The 25765-nt window shown below is 47.3% G+C and overlaps 1 protein-coding gene across 1 annotated transcript in view; it reads left to right on the forward strand.

Annotated features, from left to right (window-relative positions):
• The window catches only part of MDGA1 (MAM domain containing glycosylphosphatidylinositol anchor 1), a 174549-nt gene extending 159761 nt beyond the window's left edge, over positions 1-14788 (forward strand). Inside the window, exon 19 of the transcript XR_010359290.1 lies at positions 14603-14788. The gene's annotated coding sequence lies outside the window, so the exon portion shown is untranslated. The remainder of the gene's footprint in view (positions 1-14602) is intronic.
• Positions 14789-25765: the final 10977 nt, after the last annotated feature.

Here is a 25765-nt window from a genome sequence, read left to right on the forward strand (position 1 = left end):
ATGGATACTCTGCCCCCAGTCCCTCTGTCCTCCTCATCATCCAGGTCCCAGTTCCCCCAGCCTTGTCCCTCCCTCCTGAGGAAAGGGACACATTTCTTTACATGGCTGGCACAAGCTGTTCCCACTGGATTCCTGCAACCCCATTGCCACCAAGAGATATCTTCTCCCACCCAGTAGCTCTCCTGTGGGCCATGCTCTAATTTCTGTGCGGGGACATGTCAGCAAACTCACAACTCCATCTCATACTAGCAGGGCTTTCCTGGGGAACAGCACAGGGAGAGGCCTCTTACATCTCTTCAGATGTCTAAAATTCAGACATTTAATCTGGAATGGCCACCAAGGTGCTCTGTCTTGATGGAGAAACAGAGGAATCTTTGGCAGAGGGCTGGCCTCACCTCTCTTAAACGCTGTTTGGGAAGGAATGAGCCTACTTTTCCTCCACTGACTACAGCAGGAGTGCTGGTCTAGCCTCTGGACAGCTGCTGCAAGGGGGAAGGAACCCACACTTGCCACCCAGCAGGTACCCACAGCCTAGAAAACCTTGTGCAAATACAGTTTCTACAGTAATTCTCCCCACAGAAATTAAACTACCAAAAGGAAAAGGCTGGAAACTGGTTCCCTCAACATTACAGGGGTGAGCACAACATTTACTCAAATGGTTATGCTCAAATGCCTCTTCAAGCTCTTTAGACGCTGCCTGATGTCTGCTATCTGAAATTTTAAACCTCTAAACACTGATTAAAAACTACCCACTGGCAGAGAAAATATTTGTTAGTTTATTCCAAGTTTATTAGATGTTAGACCTAATTAAAAGTTCCAATGCATGGTAAATGCTTCTTTAATTACAGTGAGACAGGAACATTAGAATTGTGGTTTTGTGGAGAAAGTACATCTAATTAGCCTGGTTATTTAGGGCATTATTTCTATCTATTTGAAATACATTGCACTACAAGCTGCTTATTCCAGCCAGAGCTTTACGGAAATGTGTTCCAATCAAAAAAACACTTTTAAAAATTTTGTTCTGTAATTTTTTTTTGTTGTTATTAATACTTCATTTATTCTTAATGAAAGAAACTAGACTCAGAGTCCCTGGAGTATGAATTCTTTTGTTTATGCACAGAATAAATAACAGGCACTGCATGGATCACTACTGGGATCTTTGTTATGAGCAATTTTGGAGCTACAAATCCATCATTCAGTCCTCCACCCCCGTATGTGCATCAGGAACATTGGAGGCAAGCTTTTTGGACACAGACACATATTCTGTGACACCGAGATGATCTTACTCTATTCAGCTAAACGCATTTCTACATGGTTGTATTGCCAGAGGCACAATTATGCCCTTCTCCCATGTCTACCTTTTCTGACTTCCTGAGTATCCAAGCTCAAAATCCAAGGTTTTGTTTCCAACTCTTTTCATAGAAACAACCTTCACTCCCCTGGCACCTCTGCCCTGCTGCAGACCTTGGAGAGCAGCAGTGTAGAGCTGGCTGGTGCAGTCCCTGAGCTGTGGAACTACATTGTGTGGATAGTGGGGATATCCTAGCTCCAAACTGTGCTTTTACTTTGGGGAAGGAAAGGAAGGAGGGGTAGTTATAATCTATATGAAGGGGAGGATATTTTGTGGGGATTCTCTTAACTGTGTAAGGTTTACTTCATGAATCTGTGCTCTGTATTAATGGCAGACACTGCTCTTGTAAGGAGGAGTGGTGAAGCACAGTGTGCTTCAGTAACCTCTGTCAGCACATAGCTGCCTTTGCATCATTTGTGGTTTTCCCAGCCTGATTAAAGGTTGCTATTTTTTTTTGTTTGTTTGGGAATCAGCTTAGAAATAAGCATTGCTACCTCTAAAAAACAAACCAAACCAACACAAAAGCAAACAAACGAACAAAAAACCCCCAAACAAACCCTAAACCACCAACCAACCAACAAACCAAAAGTATTGAAAAAAAAAAATTACATAAAGTGGGGATAAAGTCCCCAAATCTCTGTGGACTGGAAAGCTCCATGTTGACACTGTGAAAGTGTTACTTTAAAGGCAAAGAGTGCAAGCATTCATGTGGTCTCCAAGTAAGCTTTGCTCCCTGCTCTTCCTTAGGCATTATAAGCCACACTGCAAACCAAGTACCAGAAACCACAAAGCTCACATCAGCCAAACCAGGAGCCATTAGCACTTCAAGAAATATTACTTATTGCTGTCATCTTGAACTTAAAGGAACAGTGTGCAGAGCTGCCACTGCTCCCAAGGAAGGGCAGTGTTACCCATGGAGAGCAGGCTCTTGCTGAGGCAGTGCTTTGTGTGCTGTCTCTTGCATGAGCACTGTTGCACTGAAGAAACTGTGAAAGTACAAATGTGGTGTCCAGCAGCAAATAAAAAAGAGCCTTAAAAAATCAGGCAGCATAGGCCTAAAAGTGTGAATTATAGATTTCAAAAGTGTCCTTACTTACCTCTCTGTGATCCTGAGAGTTCACTGCAAAGGCCAGGAGAAAGGAGAGGGAAGGGGCTAGTACATGGAGATCCTCCCTGGAGAGCCGTTGATTTATCTGCCCATGGATTTTGAAGCAGCTGGAGTGCCCAGCCAAGTCCCATGTGCTGAAAGCCCTGTGAATGACCTGCTGTCCTCAGCTGGTCTCACATGGCAGGCAGTGACAAGGCACGGCCAGCGCAGCCGTGACCCCGTGATGCAGTGGGTCAGGGAGCGAGAGCCGCCTCCTCTGGGGGCTGCAGCGGGACACGGAGGGCAGATGGGAGATGTGGAGAGGCATCCAGAGCACTGGGAGCAGTGAGCAGCCAAGTGCTCACTCCCTGGGGCTCCTCCAGCAGCAGGCACAGCGAGGACAGTGAGATGCAGCCCCTGCTGGGGCTGTAGTGGTGTGAACCCAAACACACTTAACAGGCCAGGGGGACCGTGATCCATGGTCAAGGATGTCACAGTAGGGACATCAATGAGTAGCAATGAATTGCAGTGTGTTCCCCAAAATCAGTTATCTGGGGGAGGCCATAGGGAGTAGAACAAAACCACTTCTGCTGGCTGGGTGTGTAATCCTGCAGCTGGGGGAAATCACACATTCAAGGATCTGGAAACCACTGGCACTTGTGCACATGTATACATGCGTGTGCATGCAAGGGGCAGGAGGGCTGAAAACAAAACCCCACAGCTCCCACTGTTATCAGCAGTCTGTCAGAGGAACAGAACCAGCTGAGAGCCAGGAGGCCCCTGTGGTTTATGCTGCAATTCCCACGCAGTGCTGAGGAGAGGGAAGGTCTTTCTGAAAGCAGTCCCAGGCTCATATTTAATCACATCCATGGGGAGGACTTAGCCCAGAAAATCTTTTAGATCAGAGTTTCACCACCTGTGATTTTTGTGACCACCCAAGCTGCTGAGAAATTCTCCAGAAGAGCATCATATGCAGAGAGCCAGGAGCAACTCTCATTTACAGCCAAACAAAATTTTTAAAGCTCTCGTATTCCTTTTTAATTTTTCTCTCTCTCTTGTTTGGTCTCCTTGTGCTTTGAGTATGAACAGATAGCGCGGGTTTTCCATTAGGAGATCTATGTGCAATAGGTCTGTAGATTATACTCTGGTGTCTTATGGAATGTCATCTTAGGGCCTGTCAAAGATCTCTCACGATAGTGCTGCACTCCATCAACTTGCTCAGCAATTGCCAATAAATCCCAGAACAGCAACTGTCAGTAAATCCCAGATGCTTGTCCTGTGTTCCTGGGATCCTTCCTCAAATTTGTTTCCTCTGTTCATCAGTTCCTGCCATGTGCAGAATGAAGGCAGCAGACTTAATGCCTCAAGCACCTGGAAATGTTGGTATACACCTTCCAGATGGGCCGTGGAGCATTGTTGGACCTTGCATTACTTCCATGGCAGTGGTATGTGGATCGCCTGGTTTGTTCTTCACACTCCTGCAAACCCATCCTTCAGGAATGGCCCTCCACAGAGGGAAAGAGTGGTGGCATGCTGTTAAAAAGTATTTAAAACAACAGGATGAAGAATGGGTGAGCCCCCATTCTAATTGCCAGTCCACGGCAATTAGATGGAGCTAGAAAGGGTATAGTCCATCTTGGGCTGTGCTTGTCTGCAGGAACACGGGGATTGGGGACATAGCTTATGGGTCTGCACTTGCCACAAGGGCTGAGGACCCCAGACCACACAGAGGACAGAGCAAGTGGGGAAGGAAACCAGCTGGGCTATCAGGCTATATTAGTGAAAGTCCTTCTGCTGCAACATCAGCCAGAGCAAAACTGACAAGAGCTCTCAGTCTTCTGATTTCCATGTGTAGGCTGATCAGCAAATGGGGTCTGGCAGCAAGAGCCCCTGCGGGGATGCTATCACACAGATGCCCAGATGTGTTATGAAGATAGTTTTTGCAGTTTTCGCTGGAGCATCTGATATCAGCCACTGTCAGGACTGAGATAAGGGCCTAAAGGGACATTCATCTTGTCCAGTGCGGCACCTCCTGTGCTCACAGTGACCCCCTGTTCCCCCTTCCCTCACCCCTTTTGTTTACTGCTTGGATTCATGGCTCACGTGTTTTTCTACGCAGCAGTTGTCTCTCTGTGTGTCTGAGCAGGGCTGGGCACACAGTGAGCTTTACTGTGGTGTGGGTGTTGGTCACCTGCTCCATACACCTCCTGCAGAAGGAAGCACTGCCCTCTCCCACTGCCATCTCCCTTCCCCCCGAGGGCTCATGAGTCCCACTGCTCCCTGCAGATCTCTGCAAGTCTTCCTATACCCCATCACCTGTTCCACACACCTACAGCTCCTTTCCACCCACAATGTCTTCACCCCAGCATTAATTCCCCAACAGCAATGCTCCTTCCTCTGATTCCTAAGGCTTGTGTTGCCTTCCCTTGCATGCCAGTGCCTATGGCATCACATTCCAAATCCAGCACAGCCCTTTTTATTTCACCTTTCTTTCCCAAGCCATTTGTGCTAAGCTAACCCTCTCTTCTGGAGAGTGTTGACTTCAAAATTCTCCAATTTAATACAAAAATAATGTTTGCTGGGAAATTTGCTTTGGATGATGCCATGATCTGGAGGGATGCCTATGCTCTGGGAGCTCATTTTCCATCTCTTCTGCCCTTCAGGTGACAATGTTCAGCCTTTTTGGAATAGTTTCTCTTCCCATATCAGACATACAACCTCTCTTCTTCAGTTGTCAGCAGCTCATCCTGAAAGGGTTATAATTTATTTTGAGGACAAGGCTCTAAATGGACAATGTCCAGCTTTGAGAGTGGTCTCAGTTCTTGATGCACTATAAAACATTCAGCAGTCTCAATAGCTGCCTTTCTGCTCAGCTGCATCATGGCCTGTGGGCTTCCCACAGCTCAGGTGTGCTCTGCTTTAATCCATCTCTCCCAGGACTCCAGGGGCCTGAATGGTTCAGCAGAGACAACTTCAGAGTAGAGAGCTCTCTGGAGGAATGCTGGGACTGGGATGGTCAGTGTAACCTCATCACCACTGTCTGAAGACCAGCAGCTGAGAGACATCAGTAAAGCCCTTCTCCTCCTGCTTCTGCTGCTTCTGCCTGAAAGACCACTTGGCCATCCCAACACTTCCATCTTACAACACGGGAGTGAAGGGATTTTGTGTCCAGCTTCTTGATACTGAACAATATCATAACTACTAGGCCCCACCCTCTGCACAGGACACTGAGGGCTATGGATCTCACAGAGTGCTCTGTCCATCCAGCTCCTCCTCCTGTCCCACTCCTGTCCCAGTGCCTCCATCCACTGAACTGACTGCAAGCTGCAGAGAGCAGAAAGAGGAGAAGAGCTGACCAGGAGAAAAATCCAGCTGTCAGAAGAAGTGTCATGTGAAAACAATGGTATCAGAAGGCAGAGAGTTAGAAGACAGTGAGAGGATTTGGAAGCTCTTCTGGAGTTGTGCTAATTGGTTGAGCATCCTCAGATCCTCATCATCCAGCCTATAAAATTGACAGAGGCAGGAAGCTCTCTCCTGGTTAGAGATGTCCAGGCTCACAGAACAGCCACAGGAGCCAGCCAGCACCCAGCCTTCAGACAGAAACCTCAGCCTGGGGAAGGAGGAGGTACAGGCAATGCCTCACCTCAGTTTGCAGCCACCCTCTGCTTCAAACATGGTCCAGCTAAGGCAAAAGCCTGCACAGAGCCCACCAGGCTGTCACTTTTCCAGCATGGAAGTGTCAGCATCCTGCTAGCAAGCTGCCTGCAGATTGGCAGTGTTTGAGCCATGGCAACTGGGGTGCCAGCAAAGATGAGGGTGCTGGCCCATGCCGGTGCCAGTAGAGTAGAATTCATTTTTTTCCCAGTGGCTGGTATGGGACAATGTTTTGGATTTGTGCTGAACACAGGGCTGATAACATAGAGATGGTTTTGCTATTGGTGAGCAGGGCTTACACAGAGCTGAGGCTTTTTCTGCTTTCTGTGCTGCCATGGCTGGCAAGGAATTTGGGTGTGGGAAGGGACACAACTGGGACTGGTGACCCCAGCTGACCAAAAGGATATTCCAGCCCATATGAGATCCTGCTCAGGATGTAAAATGGGGGGAAGGAGGAGGAAAGCAGGGGAACATTTGCAGTGAAGGAATTTGTCACTGGCACCTGTGATGGGGCCCTACTCTCCTGGGGATGACTGAACACCAGCCTGCCCATGGGAACTGGTGAATTAATTCCCTGTCTTGCTTTGCCTGTGTGTGTGGCTTTTGCTTTCCCTATTAAACTCTCTTTATCTCAATCCACGAGTTCTTCAGCTTTTACCCTTCCCATTCTCTCCCTGGCCCCGCTGGTGGGGGAGTGAGTGAGGGACTGGGTGCTGCCTTCCTCCTGGCTGGGGTTAAACCAAAACATGGTCCGTGCCATGCAAACCCATTGCAGCATTTGGCAGAGATTCTGCTGTAACTTTGCAAGACAGAAAAGATAGAGGGAGATCTGGGTAGCAGCACGAAAGGTGAGGGCACAGTTCTTCCACCCATATGGGTGCACAAAATCATCTCTTTGCAAAGCTGTGGATACAAACCAGCCCTCAGGACTTACAGTCATTTTCTTCCCATCCATTTTTGCAGCTCAGCTCAATCCTATTTCTGGGCTACTGGTAAACGAGGAGAGCCACAAAACCCCCTCATACAGCACAGGGAGCTGCACAGAGCAGGTACAGCAATGCAAGGAATCCACCCAAGCAGAGGGCAAAGGAGAAAGTATTAAACATGCTCAGCTCTGGGCAAAACAGGCTTTTCCAGTGTCTTGGGAGAAAACTGCTCACCCTATGCTATGAGACGAAACAATGCATAACATCTAAAAAAATTCTGGCAGTTTACTCACCATAATGGTGGCTAAAATTTATAATCTGCTGCATAGTTTAACAGTGTCTATTAAATCTGCAGACAAAGCATTTGCTGAGATTGTGGAAAATTCATAAAATCACCTATCCTCAGAGTCATTGGAGATGATAGAGCAGCTCTGTTTTTATAAAGAGAATCTGAAAGAAAATGAACATTTCTGAAAACGTGGATGGAATAGAGAAATGGCCAGAGCTTTGCCAGGGAACAGGGAATATAAATGATACATGAAGGAACTGGGTACTCTGTGTTCAGGGAAATAAAACAACCCCCAACCAGTGATTATAGAGTGAGGCTGATTTGACCCCAAACCTGCTCAAGAAATTGGAATATCCCCAGAAACAAGCACTAAAGATGCCAGGGATTTGTGACAGTATCGTATGATCTGTGTAATGCATTAAGCAAGAGTCTTGCAAAAAGCATAGCGTGGACAGCTTTCTAAAGCAAAAGTGCTCTCAGTGCAAGAAATGATGCTAGTAGGAATGGCTGGGGACTGTGTCCAGGTGAGTGCTGAAAGCATGCAGTGATAGAAGCAATTGGCTCTGATTGCAGATCCCCAAGCTCCACTCTTAAGTTTAAACCAGCCAAATGAAGGCTCTCAATGGCAACAGCCTCACTGTACAGAAGGAAAATATCCCTGGCTTCTTGCTGCTTTAATCCCAAACCTGCAAGTATTGTGAGGAGGAAACAGGGGTTTTTGTGGTGCTGGCTGCAGGGAGCAGCAGTTGAGTGCAATGAAGAGGAATCAGACAGATGAGCCATCCTCTTGTCATCATGGAAAGGCTGCCATGAGGAATGCTGTGGGAGCCAGAGTGGGCTCTGCTAGGATGGATGAGATAATGTCTGCACACTAATGACTGCCTTTGTCTTTGTTTGGAAACAACAGTTAAGTGTATGTCAAGGTTGCCTAATGCACAGTGCCAGAGCACATCATTCTCTAATGCTCCAGTGCTGGGTGTCTGTGGGAAGAGCACAGCCAGGAGTTTTGTGTGGTGGCCACAGACTGACATGGGAATGAAGAAAATGCCCTGCTGGAGTCTGGTTACCCCCAAAGTCTCCATACAGGGGTCCCAGCCCATATGGCCACCACCAGGACACGTGTCCCTTGCAGCTGCCTGTGCTTCAGCTGGTCCAGCACATTGCATGTACTGTGGGCATCAGGACTTCGGGAAGAGAGATTCCTTAGTGGGCTGCAGCAAAGTGTAGCAAAGGCACAGGTACCCTCTCACAGCAGCTGACCCTGAAATGATGAAGGAGAGGACAGGTTCAGCAGGATGTTTTGTAGCAAGATCACTATGGAAAAGAAGCTGCAAGGAACACTAGGGATGCACAGGACTCGTGATCTTCCTGCAAGTGATCATAACAATACAGAGTAGAAAATTGCTTCTGTAGCAATAGTCAGAGAAGTGGAATCTCTTCCACATGCTGGTGCCATCCCTTTAAGGTGTTGTTGATGGAGATACTGTACATCTCCTCTCTGAGTGCTTTCATCTTCTTGAACAATTGCTCTATCCATCCTTTTCCTAGGATGATGGCTTTGGAGGTGAAGTATCTCCCACCATAGCCAGCCCGGCTTCAATGCTCTGACACAGTGGCAGGGAACATCAGGAGTCCAGAAATGCTAGGACAAAACACCCTTTCTCCTGGTCTCAGGGCCCAAGGCCTGTTCTCTGGTGAGGAGAGCAAACAGCATGGTGTGGTGCTGACATCCATGCAGCTAAAATTCCTCCTAAAGCAGGATGGCCTCATGCATGCATCCTGCTGGCAGCAGTCCTGAGGCCATGGTGTTCCTTGAACTGAGCACAGAAATGTTTTAAACCTGTGAGCCCTGCTTATTGAAAATGCAGAAGAAATAATATCTGAGAGACATTTGGACTTAAGAGGGTAAAAGTCAAAGAGAAAAGGAAAGCAGTGCCTGGAGCTGACATTGCTTTTGGAGTCCTACCAGCTTTGGAAGTTTCATTGAATTAAAGGCATTTTTATTTAATAAAATGTATTTGTACTCAGGCTGCAAACAGAAACAGACATATGGCAGAGAGGGAGAGCAGCTGGTCCCCAGCAACAGCCCCTCTTGTGCCACCATCAACACACTGCCATGGCATCTCCCCTCTCAAGGAACTCCAAAAGTAACAGGGTCCCTTTGTGTTGCAGTGCAGCTGCCCCTGGGGTGGACTATGAGGCAGCACTTGCAGAAATCAGGCAAGCAGCAATGAATACCCCAAAGGGAACTATGGTGCAAAAAGCAGTTTCACAAGCTTTGTGGTATGGTCATAAAATCAGGGCTAAAAATTGTCAAGGCATCAGTGCAGTTGGCATTTCAGGATTTAACTACAAGACTGCTCATCCTGCATGTAAGCCTCCCTTCATGTCACACCATGTCAGTGATGCTGAAAGCCACTGCTCTTTGTTTTAGTTCTTTGCATGTGCCCTGCAGGCTTCCCATAGGGACACTGACCAGGAAAATCCTACTTATTTTAGGAAATCTGGTGAAAATCTGGCTATGGTAAGACCTTCTGGTGAATTCAGAAGGCTAGAAAGACCTAGTTAGCCCTCCAAAGACAGAGAAGGGAGCAAGCATAAGTAGATTCCACATCTATTGCCTTAGCCTGAGATATGCAGTCTCTGCAAACTGGCAGGAAAACAAGCACTCAGCACACAGTGAGGAGATCCTTGATGGCAAGGCAGGACTGGCAACAGGCACCCACACGAATTCAGAGCTGTGATTCTGCTGGCCTCCTCAGAGGCAAGGGTGGCAGGGAGGGGAGAGCCTGTGCTCCACACCTTCTGCACCCATGGCAGGAAAATGGGCTGTGGATCAGATGCAGGCACACACAAACCTCTGCACAGTGGGATCCCTCAAATGAACTGAGCCACTGAGAAGCTCTTGGAAAACATTTTGAAACCACCCTTGCTTCCAGGAGAAGCTGAAAGCTCCTAGGTCTGAGCAGGGACTCACTGGTTGGGTCTGTTCTGGAAAACACCACTTTGGTTCCTGCTTTACAAGGCAACAAGTAGAAGAGTTGGGTGACAGCTCTCATCTCTGTGATCTGCTTCTGTAACCAGGGGCAAAATCTGGCCCCTCCTGCTCACCCTCTGCATGTCTGCTGTGCAAATGCCTCCATGTGAAAGATTCACCCCAGCATCCTTTTACTGGAGAAGAGCAATTTTAAGGGCAAGAGAAAAGACAGATGAAGAGAACAGATGAAGCAACCACTGAAAATGCTCTTTAGTTCAATGAATAGCACATTGTGCTATTGAGACCTTGTTTCTTGTCTTTGTTGTAACATATTTTTTTCTTTTTCTTGATGCTATGTGGGGTCTCAGACAATCCTGCTAAACCCAAGAAATAGTGTTCCTTCAGATGGAAGGAACCCAAACAGGACCTATATGGGGGGGGGGGGGGGGGGGGGAAGAAGTTTTGGAACCAGATGCAAGTTTTGAAGGAGATTTTGAGGTTCCCAGCAGGGAATACCCTGATGTTCCTTCTGGACCCCAAACTTTTGTTCTAAGTGGCTTTTGTTCAACTGGGAGCTCAGCTGAGGAAAAGGTCTGCAGAAAATTAACACCGTTGGGACACATGGCACAGGTGGCTCTGTTATTGTGGAATAATAAAATGAATAATGAAGTTTTCTTTTTTTATTGCTGCTTGGGTTTTGTGATGAAGACCCTTAGTTATCAAATATAACTCAGGTGATTAATAAGCCAGCACACAGGTACCCAGAGGGACACACAGCTAACAGTCAGTGCATGTGAATAAAGAAGCACAGTCTAAGAGTTTTCAACTCATTTGACCCACAGAAAGAAAGGAAGCAGACAAAAAGATATCTGTGGTCTCCAGTGACCCAAAGATAGTTGGGTCACTAATTATTCCTGTACCTATTAGCACACCCCCACCTGGCAAGGGGGTATGCTAATAGGTACAGGAATAATTTGGAAAACGGTAGTTGAAAATCCAAATCCTACATGAAACTGCTCATTGAATATCTGAATTGCCAGGTCCTGAGCTGGTGTCTTCAATCTATACAGCAGATAGTAGTTGAGCTGTTAGGTAAATCTCACACTCTCTGGTAAGAGGTAGGTACTTGGGATTGTCATAGATCCACTCCAGCAGGAGAAATGTCCTCCAATTCCAGCCACAGACCACAAAGAGGTCAGTGCACACTAGGCATTTATTAACTTGTTCTAACATCAGGCTCTGGTTTCTGAGCTCCACCAACATTATTTTCCATGCTTTTTCATCATGATGTAAAATTTTCTGGTGTTGCTTATGCACCCTTCATTCCCTAGGCTATCTCAAGGCAATCTCTCCTCCTTGCTCCTGGTTTTAAAGCTTTTAAAACCTTAATGTAAAATCAGAAGAAGATTTCTCTCCTATTCCCTTGTCTGCTGTGGTATTCATTCCCTGTTGTTCCCTGTTGACCTTGAAAAATGATTCAGGCCCACTGTGGACTCCCAATCCCTGAGCAGACTTTCTGAGCTCTCTTGCAGCATACCTATTTAAAACTAAAAGCAAAACAAACACAAGAGTTCACAAAAGCTCTGTGTGTACCTTGCTACCTAGAAAGCAATTAAATCCATTATATTTTCTGCATTAGTTTTAACGTGCTATGTCTCAGGGGTTAGTGCAATGAGCATTAGTCATAAGCTAATCAGAAACAGAGGTGCTTAAATAATTCATAGGCTGCCTTTCTTCACAAAGAACCTCAATACACAGCCCTGTCATACCATGAGTGCAGTGCTACCAAAAGGCAGCTCACTTCACAGAGGGTGTCAGTCAGCTCAGAGAGGACAGAGGCAGTTTCTCTGAAAAGCCATACTCACAGAGATGTAGAATGACCCAGGAATGCCTGCTTGGGAAAGAACATCGTTCTCCCAGAGGAGCTAGGGGAGACCTCTGCTGCACTTTGCTCTCCCCAGCACTTAAATGCCTCCCTGAAACACAAAAACAGAATAAAAACCTTTGGGTAAGGACCGAGGTGAGTCTGCAGGGATCACCTACACCTTGGGAACTGGGAAGGAAAAGAGGGAGCTGCTCCCAGATGCAGCACTTAGATGGCATTAGTCCAGGTCTGTGTGGAATGTCTTGGGAGGCACAGTCACGGAGCAGTGCCAGGCAGGAAAGGGAGACCCCTCTGCTGCCCAGTGCAGGGCTGGGGAGGGACCCCCAGCTGGTGTGGGTGTGAGCTTTTCCACGCCAGCCCAGCATAATGACCCTACATCACAGCATCCATAATGCCTAATTAAGGTTGCTTGTTTCTGAGAAGCCTGGCTTTTTTGATGGCAAAATATCTGCTTGCTGCCAAGAGAATAATGTTTCTGACAGGGCAGGGACACTTCTAACCTTATGGGAAGAGTAGCTGTAAGAAAAAGTAATGCTAAAATTAGACATTAAGCTGAAAAGGAGTGGGTCCGGCTGCGACTTCTTGCAAGGAGGGGAAGTCTCATGCTAACGGGCATTCCTTGGACTGTGTCAAGGGAAGGGATGGCAGGAAGTGGCATCTAATGAGGAGAGGCCAGGGAGAAGGGATCATGGCATCAGAGAGGTGACAAGGACACAAATGATGTGCAGTGGAGGGGAAGGAAAAGACAAGAACCCAGCTCACACCAGGGAGCACTGCCTTGGATCTGGTGTGCAACCACAGTGACAGGGCTAGGAAGGAGGCAGCCGAGCAGGCAGCAAACAGCATCTGTTTGTTCCAAGCTGATGGACAATGTCTGACAAGTTCAAAGTTTGGGATGAGGGAGCTGGGGTGTACGCAAAAATGGACAAGGAGATTCTCCCAGCAGAAGGGTAGAGCATACTTTTAACTGTCAGAACTGAAGAAGGTCACAAATTCTCCCAAACAACAGCCAGGCTGGTTAAGGGGCTTGACCTGTAGGATGGTGTTGTTGGATTTACTGACAGCTCTGGGAAGGAAAGAAATCTCATAGGCTCCTGTGAGCTGCATTTCTGATTCAGGGTACATCAGCCAAGCAGCATCCTTCAGATTAAAAACATTTGTTACCTCTCTAATCCCCTGCTAAAAAACTAGTGCAAATAGAAGTATGCATATAGCATGCACATAGCAAAGATGTATGTGTTCAGCAGGCTGAAAAAAACAGCTGAGAAAACCCCCTAGACCTAAGAGCTAGAACAGAAACTCCATCTTAGTCCATGGATCAAAAGATTGTATTACTACACATGCTGGTTTGTCTATGTGTCATCAAGCTTGGTTAAGTTATTCTCACCATTAATTTCTTGTGTCAAGGAGTTCCACAGCTTAGCATGTGCTGTGTGCACCAGCACAGCTTGATTTGTGGTAGTGCCTTGCCTAAAGGAGCTGAACTCGCTCTTATTTACACAGTGAATTCTCCTTATTCTACACATGCCAAGAATAAAGGTGAATGTGAGACCATTAGCCCATGAACCCTGTTGGGCATCACAGTGTAATGCCCTCAGACCTGCTTGCTTCCCAGCACTTGCAGAGCAAGGGCAGCAAGGAGTTTCTGCAGGCCTGCTCTCATTACACGAAGATGCTACGTGCAGATGGATAAAAGCCTCCATATGGCGTTCTCAGCTAATCATACCAGACAGCCAGTACTTTCCTTAAGAAGCACCTTTCAGGCTGTAGGTTCCAGTGGACTCTTCCATAAATACTGCTATTTTATCAAGGACCAGAGTCATCCAGAACTCGGGGACAGGCTGAGTGCAGTCCCCAAGTTTCTCTTGTGAAGGAGCTGTGTTAAGTGTCATTCTCAGTGCCCAGTACATGGACAGAGGGTGCCTGGGGAGCCAGGGCAATCCCATCCCTGTGTGCTCATGGCGGGGTCTGAGGCTTCACCATGGCTACACCATCTGTGGTTCTCTAGGTGGAAGAGGATGGGCTGGGGGGTTGCTTGTGAGCACTTCGTGACTACCTGCAGCATCTGAACACAGCCTCAGTTTTGGCACCTGGGGACGCTGTTTGTCCTCCTCTTGCTGAGCCCACCAAAAAACCCAAGCCTGTGCCTTCTCATTACAGCATCCTCTCTGGAGTCCAGCTTCCTCTCTGCCTAATGTCAAAGTCAGATTGATATTTCAATCCACACAACCTATAATGGACCTTGGTAAAATCAATCAATACACATTCCCTCATTTCCCCATGTCCGCTTGCTTAATGGAGGAAATAGTTGCTGCCCAAGACCTTGAAATTCAATGGGTCTTTTGTCCCCTACAAATGTACTTGACTGCGAATTTAGAAAAAAAGTAAAAGCAGATCCTCATAATGATGTTTTTTCCTTTCTGTTTTTCAAAGGGAGACTGGAGCGGGCAAAGTAATTGGTAGAACATGACTACAGATCTTCATTGGGGTAAACCCAGCAGGACTGCTCAAGGATTTTCCCTGCAGCCATCAGGTCATCAACCTGAAATCCCTCAGAATTAAGGAACCAGGAAAGTACCGGAAGTTCAGCAGTCCAGAGGGGTTTGCAGTTTTTCTTATCAGCTGTCACCTATCTCAGAAGGGTGAGTGGCAAGTTCTTCACCACCTTTTTCTGTAGTGTGGAAGAAATATGCTTATAGGGATGGAGACAAAGAGAGGTTTGCAGCCCTGTCACTGGTGTTTCTTATCCTCTGCAACTTAATTGCTAGGACTGTGATAGAAATCCCTTTCCTACTTTGTAGAAACACAGCTTGATGACAAATCAATGGCAGGAGTGAATATACAAGAACAAACCACAAGCCATAGGCATTAGTCTGTGCTTTGTTGGGTAAGTCTTACACTGAACAGTGGGATATCAGTGGGATATGCAGAAGGATAGGATAGGATAGGATAGGATAGGACAGGATAGGACAGGACAGGACAGGACAGGACAGGACAGGACAGGACAGGATAGGATAGGATAGGATAGGATAGGATAGGATAGGATAGGATAGGATAGGATAGGATAGGATAGGATAGGATAGGATAGGATGGGATGGGATAGGAGCAAAGCTGTCAGATCATGTAAAGCAATAGAGTTAAATTCTGAAATATTTGGAAAATTCAAAGAAATTCATGGAAGGCAAATGCTAAGCCAAAATGCTGGCTCACGCTGGACCTCATAGCAGGCAATACAGCAGACAATAAAAAATCAGCATCTATGAATTAATAAAACAGCAGAAGAAAAAGAAAATAAAAGCAATGTAGTAAAAAGGCTTGGTGAGCTGCTGGGACTAACAGAGGGGATCCACATCAGAAGAATGTGATGTGCCCCTGCAGGGGTAAGAGGATGATGGGACCACCAATGTCAGCTCAGCCAGGTGCCTACTGAGGCTACGTGTGCAGCCATGGCAGCAGGATTGTGCAGATGCTGTACACTGAAGGCAGTGGCTCCAGAGATTTTTATTTGCACAGCTCCTACTTTTCCCATGCCTTTTCATCTCCACCCACAGGGTGACCTCTCTTACCATCCCCTTTCTAGGCCAAGAAATGGTTTATTTATCCAGGGCCATTTGATGCCTCTATCCACATAAATTCAGCTTCCCTTTATTCTCTTGCACTTCTTCATATTCCCATTAGCACAGGTTTGAAGCAGAACATCAGCTCTTATAGCTCTTTACCAGGTTGTTTACTGCAGGATCTCTCTGAAGTCAGAGAAACGGCAGCCCTGGTGCCAAATTCCATTTTAACTACACAATCAGTTATCAGCCCATTACCATAATAAGGAGATTAAAAGCGCTGAAAAATGCACAGTTTACTCATGGCTGGGGACTTTGCTGCTGTCTTCCCTAGTCCCACAGGTTCCATTTTGTTCTGCTTGTCACTTTTCTCCAGGATCCCTGGGGAGGGTAGCAGGGGCTGGAGATAATGAGCAACACCATGTTCCAGCCAAGGCTGGGGCAGGGGATTCCTTACACCCAGAGCCACTCAGGTGAACCAAATCAGGCCAGGCCACCTATCTTGGGCCCTTGAACATTTCCTTTCTTCCTTGAGTGTCTAACTGGAAACATTTCTCCACTGGCAAGGTTTCAGACATCTGTTCGCCCTGCATTCATTTTTCTGCCTATCATTCTTCTGGGACCAGACTGGGGATCTTTTCAGCCATCCAGAGTAATCCTGTCTGGATCCAACCCCATTTCTGCCTCCAATCTGCAGAGGGCAGAAAATAGGGTTTCAACAGCATATACTAATTCCCATGTATTTCTATTTCTAAGAGGCTCAAAGGATATTTCTGAAGTAACAGATGTGCTCCATCACAGCAGGAGGAAGGCAGGCAGAGATGCTGATGGATGCCTCCCGTGAGCACTTCTCAGGAGTGAGCAAGTCAGACCTGTCTCCAGACTGCAGCAGCTGAGTGCAAGCACAGAACAGAGCATTGGCTGCAATTGTGAGTCACCTGCCACCAAAAGCAAACATCTCATTGAGACAAAAGCAGTACCTGCATCGACTCCAAATTTATTCATGTGGCATCACCAGGAAACCTTCAACCATTACGTTGAAAGCCAAGCATTTTACAAAAGCAATTATCTAACCACTTATTATCTAAGGTTGCTGCTATTTTATGTAAGATCAGTAAAAGCCAGATTTAGTTCCTCTCCCCAGTCTCTGGTTTTATTTTTTGATCAGCTGCTTTCATTCCCACTGCCCAGACCAATTGCTAACGACTTCAGCTGCTCACTCCATGAGGCAGGGAGCCCTCTCTTCAGGGATGGGAGGCTGCATCAGGGCAGGACGGATGGACACTTCTCCCTGTCTGGGGGCTAGTAAAGCTGCTCAGCTCCCTGCCCAGGTTATTGACACAAGCAAGCCAGGTGAGCTGGCAGCAAAGGCTCTGTGAGTTTCTGCCCCTGAGGTATCTGAGCTTGGGAAGAGAGGCTGGAGGTAGCAGGGATTAGGGGAGGCAAGGGCATTTATGAAGCAAACATACAGATCCAGTAACTGTAGCAATGGGAACAGAACTGGGAGCATAGGAGACACAGCCTCTAAATATTGACCTTGTGTGTTGAATTTTTTGTGGCCTGCAGACCCAGAATACATTTGTTGCTACAGCATGAGAAAGAACAGCATCATCTCACGATCCAGATCCTGAGTCAGGATGGGAGTTTACATTATATTGCATGGACAAAAGGAAGCATTGTAACACTGCTCTGCTGCAGAGGAGGCACACAACTCCAGCTGTTGGTGATCACTAAGGACCCCTTCCCAGTTTTACAGTATTTCGCTTCCTGCCCTGCTACCTCCTGTCCTGTCCTTCCAAATCAGCTGCTGTGTTTCAGGCTGTGGTCAGCCGCATTTCAAGAGTTAGAACAGCAACCCATAAGCACATTCACACACACGATTGCTGTGCTGACCCAGAAACTTGTAGCTTTTCCTTCTAGCAGAGTTTGAACCTGTCAGCACCAGTCATACAGTGCATTTGTATCACTCCCAGAGGTGGTGGTAGTAGGAGACTCTTACACTAATGAGAGATCCAGGAGAGGTTTCACTGGAAAGTAAGGCTGCAACCAGCAAGGTGGTTAAGACGCAAGCAGGTTACAAACCCTGAGCCAGGGGCTTCACGAGCCTCAGCTACATTACCCTTACACACACACACACACACACACACACAGGTTTTTACTCTAATCTCACCCCAGCAGTGTTTGCCTTTCACTACTGCTGTGAATGCAGTTTCATTTCCCAAATGCCCTGCAATGGCTTGAGGCTTGGAGCATTCCTATGAGACTGCAAACACCCTCTGAAAGCAATGTGATAGGGTATCACCCCAGTAAGAAGAGTCTCTGGGTGAAAGACACTTGGAAAAAGCACTGGGTATGGATGAGCTGTTTATGGTTGTCCATGTAATTGATATGAGACAGCAACAAGTCAGAGGGAGGGGAAGATTCTTCCAGGGTCCCTAAAGAACATGGCATCTGCTGCATGTCTCCCTCTGTCTGGATTAACTGCTGCCTGGTCCCAGTAAAGGCTCAGAGCTGGGGGTGGGGTGTTGGTGTTCCCTGGAGATATTTTCCTCCTGCACCTCTCTAGTTAAGATATCAGAAGTGAGATTTGTCACTTAACCATCTGGAATAGGAGATCACAGGAGGCTGCTGCTCCTCAGTCTGTCACACTCCTTAACTGTGCTAATGTCATTCAGATGTTTCACAAAGCAGCCCTGACAAGCAGGCATGAAATTAAGATGTTTGTGGAGCTGGCCAACTGGGAAATGACAATGGCAGACTGGGGAAAGTCAGAGGAGGGGGGCACATTCAGAAGGAAGAAGCTATGCTGGAAACTATTTGCTTCCTCTTTCTCCCATGGATCTGCAACAGCTTGGACAAGCTCAGACAGGAGGGCTGATGCAGGGAAAATACAGGGAGCAGCTCCCCTGCTTGGCTCTTGATGCTCTCCTGTTGTCCAGCCTCAAGACTGAACCCAAGGCAACCACTCATGTTCTCACTGAACTGGGATTTCGAGTAGGAGAATTTCTATGCCAGGGAAGTACACATATCCTATGGGACAGTTCTGTTTGGAAACAGGCTGAGGGAAGATGAGTTAGCCACAAGCAGAGGCCACCCCTGAACCCCACAACACCACTGCCCTGGGGGCAGCCTGTGTTCCTGCCTCTGTCCTAGCAATGCTGCAAGGTGCTGGAGCAGCTGGATCTCATTTCACACTGCAAAGCAGTTTTATCAGCAGGGGGTTGACACAGGACTTTAAAACACTTTCTAATTAAGGAGCAGGCCAGCCTGGAGAGCAATTAGGTTTGACGCATCCCGTATTTGAAGAAGTCTGTGTTGCAAGCTCTGGAAAACATACTGAGCTTCAGCAATTAAATCTTCCCATTCCTCCCTGGCCTCCTCATTTGCAGAAACATCCTTGTTGGACAGCTCTCAACCAGTGTGCCCACTGCCCTGAGGGCAAGGCTGCAGCTGGCACTGGAGTGGGATGCAGCTGGAGCAGGTGAGGTCAAATGTAGTGGGTGTGGTGGGGGAAAAGCACGGGGCAATTTAGCCTGGAGGGAGGTCAGTGTTTGTAAGGCAACTAGGCACAGCTGCCTAGGTTAATCCAGCCCCTCTCCCATTCCCCCACCCTCAGGGCAAGAAAAGCTTTGGTTCCCTCTGCCTCCTGGGCTTCACAGAGATGTTGAGCTGCTGAGATGAACGGGATTCATGGCCAGCAGGGAAGTAATTTCAAGTGTGGCACTGCCTGCAATCCAGGAATGATGCTTCACTTTCCTACAGACTCACAGCTTGCCTTTGAGTCAGCCCATGGAGCTGGGCATGTCTCAGTTTCCCCTGCTAAAAAACAGCAGTGAAACAGCTACAGTGAGGTTATTTTGCTTTGTCTATTCAGAATGCCAGCAGAATTTGTTAAAACTACCTTTTTTTATCTTTTGATCTACAACCACAAAAAAGATTACTTTCTTCAAAATGATCCATGAAAATACTTCACTTTTTTAGGCATGTAATTATTTCCTATGTGGGAATAGAGGAAGACAAGAGAGTAGATATTTGTTATATAAAGTTCTGATTTTCCTCCATCTACAAAGCATAATATCTGATTGGTTTTTTCTATCTGCTAACCCCCTCCCCCCCCCCCCCCCCAAAAAAAAAAGTGTATAGGAAAGAAGGTTTGGGGTTTTTTTCATGAGGAAGTATTTCCAAAGAAAACAAGTGAATTATTTCCAATTAGAACTTCATGAGAGTACAGCCTGTGATGCTAAGCTCACTCCACTGCTGGTCAGCTCCTTTCCTTGCTCTGCAAGCAGCTGCTTTTGAGGGCAGGGAAGCAGGGGATGGAAAAGACTTTAGGATTTCAAAAGCAGGGAGGGACATAGAGAGATGGAGAGGGAGAGAAGGAAAGAAAAATGTAAGGAAGAAAGGAAGGGAGAAAAACAAAAAGGGAAAAAAAGGAAAAGAGGATGAAAGGGGGTAACAAGAAAATAAAGAAGGAAAATAGAGTGAGTGAATGAGACCATGCTGCTCTCACTGCTGTTAGAAATTAAAATAAAAACCTCCAAGGTTAAAAATCTGCCAATTCAGGGGAGGGAGATGGCTGCAGAGCACTAACTGAGGAGACAAACACTGGGAAGGTGACACAAAGAGCAGGATAAAACAGAGGGAAAAGGGGTGGAAGAAGCAGGTAGCCACAAGACCTGAGCACACACCAGGGAAAAAAAAACTTGCAGTCCTCCTGCTCCTTGCTTTGGTAAGTACCAGGGTTTTTTTCCTCATCCTTGGATATGGGGATGTTCTTCCTCCACCACACCCCCCCCCATCTTCCTTGCCCACTCTTCTTTCTCTCTGCCCTTTCTTCTTCTTTTTCTACTTTCCAGATACTTCACCATACTTCCATCCTGTTTTGCCCACTCCTTCCTTCCTTCCTTCCTTCCTTCCTTCCTTCCTTCCTTCCTTCCTTCCTTCCCTCCCTCCCTCCCTCCCTCCCCTCTTCTCCTGCCTCTCCCTCTCTCTCCCCCACCACACCTCTCACTTTGTCTTCCCTCCAGCTCCCTGAGGAATTCTCTAATGACTTAAATGAAACTCCAGCCTTCCCTATCTTCAATAACCCTCCTTGCTGGATCCCCAGGAGGACCCTGCCATGCACAGCAATAAGGAAACCGGTGCCTGGGGCTGCTGCATTTGCAGTGTCAGCATGGAGACCCTCTCTGCCCTCTTCAGGAAGAGAAGGAGGTCTTCATAAAGTTGGGAGCACTGTCAGCACGGAGACAGAGGCTACTGCAGAGTCTCAGGAAGGCTTTCCTAAGCCATGCAGGTCCCTCTCCCTCTGTTCCTGCCCTCCCTCAGGCTACCAGCACGTCTCAGCCCAGCAGCAGTTCTTGTGTTCCTCACACCCAAAGAGCCCCACCAGCCATTAACCCGTGAGGGGATCCAAAGTCTGCTCCCACTTGGGATGGAAGCAGTAAGACAATGCTTTTCTTCTGCCCTTAGAGATGTGGGTGGTTTGAACAGAAGTCCCTAGGGCCTTCCCAGATATGCACAAGGTTGCTCCCTAAAGCCTCTGGTTCCCTTAAAACTCCTCCTTTCAACCAAGCTATCAAAACCATCAGCAATGAATGTTCTGAATTTCCAGAGAACTCGGCTCCAGTGTGACCCTTTCAGCTGTGGCTCTCTCCAAAATCTCATCTCTTTGTGCCCTCGCTCCTCTTGGTAAAGCACCCCAGACAAAGGCAGACAAAGCCAATGCCTCTCTTGTGCTGATGAAAAGCATCTTTCAAAAAGCCTCTTGGGAAACGCTTCCCATTAGAGTTAATTCTGTTGTTCTTTGTGACTACCTGCCCCTCTCCTCTGCTTTGTCTTGCTTAGCCTCTATTTGTGGGAAAACAAGATCTCAGAACAGGATTCATTTCACTGTTGTTTTTCTTATCTCAGCAAGTAACCCTGTGGTCTCTGCTTGGTCAGGTGAGGAAAACAGACTCTTCCATGACATCATTTGTCTCATACTAAGGTCAGTGTTTAAACTAAGTCAGACAAAGCAGGTCCTACAAGCACCGTGTCCTCTGCCCTAGGGAGAAGGGGAGCCAGGGGCTCAGGGACAACCAGACTGAGGCAGGCAGTCTCCTGAGGACCTGCCTCAGGGTCTGTGCCCCATCCACCCTGCCCCTGGGAGTCTGAGGATGCTTGTCGGGGGAGAATGGATTTGCAAGGAAGAGGCCAGAGTGAGACAGGGGTGCACATGAGCACAAGATGTAGGGATCACTGGGAGTAAAAAATCTCAGGAGGAGAAAATGAGCTACACATATTCCCAAATCTCAGATCCCCAGGAGCCAGCAGCCCCTCTCCACAGGCTCAACCTGTGCAGGGCTGGAGAAGGCAGCCTTGGTTTTACTGTAGCAATAAGGCTGTCTTTCAGAAGGCACCATCTGGTCGGGGGTTTTCTTTGGTATTTCATGTTGGTGGGTTTGTTGTCGTTGTTGTTTGGTTTGGTTTTGTTTTGTTTTTTCCCTGCAGCTAATGGGTCATTTCGGGGGGATTTAAGACTGGGCAAGCCCTCTTTAAAGCTGGTTTTTATCTCCTGCATGCCTTGGCAAAGGGAGGCAGCAGGCTCACTGCACACAGGCACTCCCTGAGCAGCCCCAGGATGAGCAACTAGGCAGCCACACGCCGGATCGGGATTAACCACTTCCCTGTTAGTCCTGAGACCTTTTTAATTGCTCTTCCCGATGCCTCTCTTCAGTCTCCCTTCATCCAAGCCCTCATATCCCATCACTCTTCTCACCTCAGGCAAGCCGCCGGGTGCCTGGACAAGGAGTTGGGGAGCACAGGTGACACCCCAGTGCCTGCCTTGCAAAAAGTGCCCTACGTGACAGGGGTGGCTCTGCTGACGGGTGTCACTCACATGTCCCCAGCCCAGAAAAGCCAGGGATTTCAGGGATGGCTCTGGCATGCAGGCACTCAGGTATTCACCAACAGAAAGGTGCTGGTTTCGTCTGGAGGAGGGCAGAAAGGAGGAATGAAATCCCTGTTTCAGAAGCTCATTGTAGGGTAATTATCAAACAGCAGCAGTAGGCTGGGATGCTTGCTAATTAGGCCACATTCTTTATGACTAGTTATTCTAAGCTGTAATTTGACAGACTTGGGAGGGGGGGAGGGAACGTGCACATAAATTTGGTTTTAATTACATTTGGTATGCTAATTTCTGATATAAAATAAATATTTACCAGAAGCAATATTTCTTCATTTCACGCTGGCTGCACTCTGGCATTTATCGCGGGTTACAAACAGACTGCTATCACCCAGCCCTTCTTGCTGGCAAATCTTCCCCTTCCCTCCCCTCAGCCTGAGAGGGGAGAGGGATGGATCCAGCTGTGGCTTGGGAGGGGAAAGAGGAAGGAGAGGGAGTCACAGTGTCTTTCCCTTTGTCCAGTGGAAACGTGTCCTTTTTCTGCCAAATGGCCCTTTGGACTGGGAGCTCTTAGCCTGCTGCTGGCTACCACTCCAGGGCTGAGAGCCTGCCCAGGCACTCCTCTGAGGAGATGAGAGATATTGTTCTCCTGACAGGCAGCCTGGCTCTTGTGTGGCAAGAGTGCCTCTCCAACAGCTCCAAGGCTACAGACCTTTATTCATGCAGCCTCTTCAGTCTTTACAGTTTTCAAGGCTTTTTTTTTTTCTTCTATGTATGAATTAAGTAACATTTCAAGAATGGAAAGCTACTGAAAACTGAAAGCCACAAATATTTCATTGTGGTTTTGACAGTCAAGGAACTTTTCCTTCCCTACAAATGTATGTTCTTGCACATTTTTTTTCCCCATCATTGAAGTCAGCTCTTATTGCTGCACACTCTGGATTTCAATAAACTGGAGCTTTCAAATGGAAAACACCATTGTTGTGGCACTTCTTGATCAAATACTAGCTCAAACTGCTCAGGTTATTGGAAAGTGTAGTTCTATCCCAATCAGATAACTTCTGACGTGGTGCCAAGTACCATCTCACTGCTTGGCCTGACCAAGGCTGTCCACCTGGGGCCAAGACAGTCAAGAGACACTTGCAGACCCATGTCCTGATGTTCTGGTGATACACCATGGAAGAAGTTGGAGTGACCAGGGTTTCAGACATTGGATCACCGGGGGGTGGGTGTTACCTCCACCAATCCTCCAGATGGATCATTCCCATCACTTAGGTCACTTTGAATTTTTTTGTAAGGTATGGACTTCTGTGGCATAAAGGGAGCTCATACTACCACTGTGCCATGAAAAGCATGTCAGATGTTTTGAATTGCCCAGCAACTGGAGAACCATTATAGCCAAAGAACCCCTTTTTTTTTTTTTTTGTATATGTGAGCCACCTCTGAGAAAACTCTTGTCCTTATGCAGTGTCGACATTTGAAATTAAACCCTTCAATAATTTAGCACCTCGAGGCACTAAGGGAAAAGACACAGAGTTAGGGTGTTGAGAAAACTGTGTATGTGAGGTCAGAAACAGTGGGAGGAAGCCCATCTGAGGAGCAAAGCCCTGGAGATGGTTTTGCCTTGCACTGTGTGCACAATCATTTAATCCACTCTGTTGACACAAACCAGCACTTGGGAGATCTTCCACTGATTAGCAGTTACGTGAGTTTGTACACCCAAGCTGAAATTTTTCAGAAGTGCTTAATGGCTATCTATTTAATATTTAACACATGTTCTTCCTTCCCTGGCACGTTAGTTGCATTTGGGCTGGTGGCACAAGCTGCCTGGTTGCACCGTGGACAGGGAGCAGGAGTCATGAGGGCCAGCAGCATGGAGACAGGCAAGTCAGCTGACATTGTCCTGCCTTGTAGCTTGGCACACAGACTAGAGTCAGGGCTTGGTGGAGTTCTTCTTTTAATACCACAATCCCACAAGGACAGCCATTTGTCTCTTCAGCTTGGTGCTTCTTTTTAAGTGGAAATTGCATGATGGAATGCTGTAATGGAGATGACCCACTTATCCCATCTGGGGATCCTATTCCTGGTCATCAGGGCACGGTTGTTCCTCAGCAGTTCCACTCTTATCACCAAGCACCCCCAGAGAAGTATCCCCATGTCTTCTCCCCTCAGAGGACCCAGGGAGAAGGTTTCCAGACTGAGTGACCACTATGACAGGTAGTCATTTTTCTTTGCTCATGGTGACTCCCACCGCTCCAATCCTCCCAGTTTTCCCTCTTCCTTTCTGGCTCCAGCTCATTCACAGCCTTCAGCAGAGTCAAGATCTTCCTCAAAGCCTTTCCCAAGTTCTGCTCATGACAGCATTTGAGTGCCACAGGTATTAATGAATTATTCATCAGTGCTTTCCCTGTTGAATCTGGTGGCTTTATTATCTTCACACCTGATAAACTGAGGGACAGAAAAAAAAGCCAAATTCATTCAAAATTATCATTAATTTGAGATGCTAGATTTGCAAAGATCTTGAAGTCTGATTTTTCAGGGTTTACATGGGATTTTATGTGTTTGAAGCATGAATCCATCTGGTTATAATAAGGAACAGCACAAATCAGGCTCATTATTCAGGAAAGGAGAAATGAGTTGCTCTCAATGAATGTCTTACCTTATGCCACCTTTCCCTGACAGCAAGGAGCAGAGTGACAGAGGAAGAAAGAAAGCCACTCTCTTGGGGTAGGCAGCATGAGATCATTCTTCTGCATATTGCATTTCTCTCTTTCAGTCCTTCCTAATATTCACCAGGAGCTGTAACTAAGGCAGCACTTAGAGGGGGAGCCTCCTCCAGCCTTACACTCACCTGCATCCCAGGGAATACTCCTCTAGAAAACAGGGAAGTGGGGAAACAGCTCTCAGCAGTTGTGCTGTAGGATGCTTTGTGGACTGAAAACTTTACCATGATACAACAGAGTAACAGCGGCACCAGGAAAGTCGCCCTCTAGCAGTGCTGTCAAATTGGGCTGCAGGAGCTGCAGGAAGGCAGAGCAAGCTCAGCAAACACAGGTGCTTCTGAGGACAGAGCAGTCCAGATACAGCCAGTCTCTACAAAAAAATAGATGGGCCACGGAGTTTGCAAAGATGCATGGCTTTTCGTTGGGGCAGTTC

Source organism: Passer domesticus, chromosome 3 (assembly GCF_036417665.1).
Source record: "Passer domesticus isolate bPasDom1 chromosome 3, bPasDom1.hap1, whole genome shotgun sequence".
Lineage (NCBI taxonomy): Eukaryota > Metazoa > Chordata > Aves > Passeriformes > Passeridae > Passer > Passer domesticus.